The sequence below is a fragment of the Sesamum indicum genome, linkage group LG3, assembly GCF_026168435.1.
Source record: "Sesamum indicum cultivar Baizhima isolate 11 linkage group LG3, ASM2616843v1, whole genome shotgun sequence".
In the NCBI taxonomy this organism is placed as follows: Eukaryota; Viridiplantae; Streptophyta; class Magnoliopsida; order Lamiales; family Pedaliaceae; genus Sesamum; species Sesamum indicum.
In genome coordinates, this window is record NC_142659.1 from 18,181,711 (window position 1) to 18,186,161 (window position 4,451).

The 4,451-nt window shown below is 29.9% G+C and overlaps 1 pseudogene; it reads right to left on the reverse strand.

Moving 5' to 3' along the window:
• Positions 1-3,543: 3,543 nt before the first annotated feature.
• Positions 3,544-4,095, reverse strand: LOC148788765 (uncharacterized; annotated as a pseudogene).
• Between the last annotated feature and the right edge of the window lie 356 nt (positions 4,096-4,451).

Sequence of the window (4,451 nt, forward strand, 5' to 3'; positions counted from 1 at the left end):
ACTTCACATGTTATGTTTCGTCTAATGAACAGATCTATTAGCATACCTCAAAATTACAGACGAATCTAGCTTTCTTTTACATTCAACAAGAGATGCTTCGTCTGTCAAGAAAACTTTCTCGACGTCCGTATAAACCTTCGAAATCTTTTGAGGTGTATGATTTCCTATGTTTTCTACCTACTTGACTAAGAGTCTTCCTATCAACTATTTGTTTTTTATTTGAATTTATGGTTCCATATTTATAATACCGTAACAGAGACTTGTAATTCACTTCAATTTTTCTTTTAATTATATCATTTTATAAGTTGACGATAAAATAAACTCAATCACTATGGATATCTATAAAAGTGGATAAACCATCAATACTTAGCATGTAGGTAACACAATCTTAGTGCTAAATTAGTTGGAATTAACAATAGTGATTGCTCAAATGAAATATTTTTTCTTTATTTACATTATTAAAACATTAACAACATAACAACGTTGTTATTTTATATTATCACATTACTTACTATTTAACCAAATGCAAAAGCTATTATAATTAAAGCATTTTTAGCAGCAACATATTTAGCATTTAAAGAAATGCTACAATATCAAACTACTCTCACCTTTTCAGGAGAAATTTCAATTTTCGTCTCATTAGTTATCTAATTCTCATTAATATTCATAAGCTACAAAAATTCTCGTTTTTAATCTTTTCGTCAGATTTGTTAGTATTTTGATGAAAAAAGCACGCTCTAAACACGTGCCCGTTGTCCAACCAACCTTGAAAACTTCCATTTTCAACTCCATTTCCATTTTTTTACATCAATCACCACTTGTCACAACATAAAAAAAAAAAAGAGAGCCAATAGACGTTTTCTCAATTTTTAAAAAACATATACTACTTTTTGATAAATTTTGAAAATTTCGGCTAATTTATCCTGAAATCTCGAAATTAGAAAAAGGTGAAAGATGACTTTACAATTTTAACAAACTATAAGACTAAAAGTATAAAAAAACTATAATTAAAAAATTAAAGATACAATTAAAATTATATTTAGTTAAGAACTTTGAAGTAGACATATATAGCTGTGCAAGAATGCCAACTTAAACAGTTGGGATATTGAGTTGATATTCACATGGCAAATAATTAATAGGTTGGACTCCAAAATCTTTCCACAATCTTCACTGCTTATTGTTTATTGTAATCATTCTCTCAATAATCTCTTTTTAGTTAGCAGCTTGTAAATTAATTAGGGAGCCAACCATTTCCAACATTCTTAATTCTGCATGCCCAATCCATGGCAACGGGGCGGGTCTGATCGGACCCGAGACCCGTCCCACCTAATTTCACCTCAATGGATAACAATGGGGCGAGTTTGATCGGATTCGAGACCCACCCCACCTAATTTCACCTCAATGGATAACAATGGGGCGAGTTTGATCGGATTCGAGACCCACCCCACTTAATTTCACCTCAATGGATGACAATGGGGCGAGTTTGATCGGATTCGAGACCCACCCCGCTTTGCCGCCCGAGTTGTTTAAAATCCCATCTCCGCCCCGCCCCGCTTCACAATTGAGTTTTCTTTTTTTGTTCTTGTTTTTAACTTAATGTATTGACATCTTAATTAATATTAATTAATTAAACTTAAATCATTTGAATTGTTAATTTAATTATATTTAAATACATTAATAATTCAACTAATATTTTATTTTTTTTATTAGACAAATATCAGTTTAGGTCTAAATATATTAATATAGTTTTTAAACTAAAATGAATTATATAAGAATAAGACAAAATATACGTTCATTTATTAATTTTCTCATCAAGTAATATCATTTTATGATTTACAATGAATTATATAATACAATGAATACATTCAACTAATATTTTATTTTTTTATTAAATAATGTCAATTTAGATTTAAATACCTTAACATAGTTTTCAATCTAAAATTAATTGTATAAGACAAAGTATATGTTCATCTAAATTATTAATTTTCTCATCAAATAATATCATTTTACTATTTACATTGAATTATATAATACAAAGAATACACTCAACTAATATTTTTTTATTAAATAATATCAATAAATATCAGTTTAGATTTAAATACATTAATACAATTTTCAAGTTAAAATGAATTATAAGACAAGGTATACGTTCAAATAAATTATTAATTTTCTCACCAAGTAATATCATTTTGCGATCTACGATGAATTATATAAATGAATACATTCTACTAATATTATATTTTTATTAAACAATATTAGTTTAGATTTAAATATCTTAACATACGTTCATCTATATTATTAATTTTTTATTAATTAAGTTTTTATTTTTTTCATATGAAGTTGGATATATGCAAAATTATTTAAGGATATATAAATATTGTATTACATATGAATAATAATTAATAAAAAATATAAGTTTGGGGGGGGGGGATACAAAATCCATAACTTGTCCTATAAAGAAGGGGCTTTTTCTTTTAGGCCCACGCTTTGCGTGATTCCCACTTTGGTCCCATTTTTTAAGAAAAAAGGTTTTCAACTTTGTCCCAAATCCCATTCGTTATCCAGTTTAATGGAAGGAAGGACAATCCGTTAAGTGGTTATTACTGTTAAAGGAAAAAGTTACACCTGTACACCTCACATGAGTTGTGAGTGAAATTCAACCTCAGATCAAGCGAATCTCCCTATAAATCCTAAAAATTTCTTAAGTCAATTTGTCCTAAATCGCTCGAGTATGTCGGTTTGTTTTGAAGAAAAACACAAGAAATCAAATAAAGATAGTGAACATTCAAAGATACGCGACCATGTTCTTGTGGCCCAGCTATCTCACCATGCTGGAAAACTCTAACTATGGTACGTGTTGATTTTCTGTGTTTGAAGGTTTTATCTTTTCTTTTTTGTTTTTTATTTGTAAAAATAATGGCTGGTTTTGTTCTGTATATTAATGGTTAGATTTGGTATGAATGTGGGGTTGATTTTTATAGTACTTGTTCTCGAGTGGAAACATCTCTGAATTTGTATTTGTCCATAAAGTACGTAGCTTCACAACTTCTTCACAAAAGCAATTTATTGTGCTGGTTTTAGATATATTTTTTTTTTCAACCAAGCAAGCAAGCAAATAATAGAATGAAGGAAAACAATGAAAGATTTTTTTTAATGTTGTAGCACAATGGAAACACATCCTCTTACAGAGACTTGCCATTTCTTATCAGCGTCAATCTTTGCCTCCAAAAAGCCCAAAAAAGTTTATTTCACATGCAACAACTGGAGTAAATGGATTATCCATTTTTTCATTTAAACTTGACGGTAAATGGAGTTTGGAATTAAGTTGAAAACATTTCTTTTAAAAATGGGCCCCAATGCGAAAATCACATAAAGTGTGGGACTAAAAGGATAAAGTCCCTTCTTTACGGGACCAAAAAGATAATTTAGACTTAATATTTTGTCTCCTATCTAGCTATTTATGTGATGTAGTATGCTCCATTCACCACTCTTGATTGGATCTTATTCTAATTTTAAGTTTGGTGAAGCTTCTTTTTTAATATATTAAATTTTAAATTCACCATTCGAGTGGATGAATGTATAAGTACTCCAATTTTTCTCATAGCAAGAAAAGGAAGAAACATGGCCAAGTAACTCTAGAGAAATACTTTGAAGGTGAGGGGCTGCAAAGCCATGTACTAACCACCACTTTGTAGGATCCATTTCCTATCTATCTCGAAGAGAATCTTCATCAGCAAAGTCATCATGGCATCCGAAAAATCTCGCAAGCTCCACATTTACTTCTCTTCCCGTATCATCATTAGGAAAAAAGACGTCTCAAACATATTTTCCTCATCCTAAAAATTTCTACATCACTTTGTGGTGGAGTGAGGTTCAGATGTTAATTTTACCATTCTTTTGATGAACATCTATAAAAAATTAAAATAATACTTTAAGCACAAGTTTTAGAATAAAATAAGATAAAATATTCAAAATTTAATAGTAAAAAAGATTTTGTTTATTCTTCTTATGCTTATGTATTTCTTTCTTCACTTTAAATATCATATCATACACCAAATGCAAACAAGGCTTGTCCGTGTCAGTTTCTCTAGCCATCTCATAAGAATATTATCAATCCAATCCCACCATGAATATTTGCACTACATCAGCAACCCCAATTTCCACCATTACCTCTTTAATCAAAGTGTCTAAATACTTATAATGTATGTCCCATTCATATTTTTCATTACATTATTGATGGAAGGAGCACGTGCTTTTAACTTAACCAATGCTTGACTGTAATAGTGTGGACAATTACAATTTACGTCCCACAACTTATACCTTTTGGGATCAAAATCACAAACGGTATAAGTTGTGGGTCGTAAATTGCAACTTTCTATGCTATTGGAGTCAAGAATCTAACGGAAAATGTGAGTGGGACATAAATTGCAATTGTTTTTACACTTATGGGA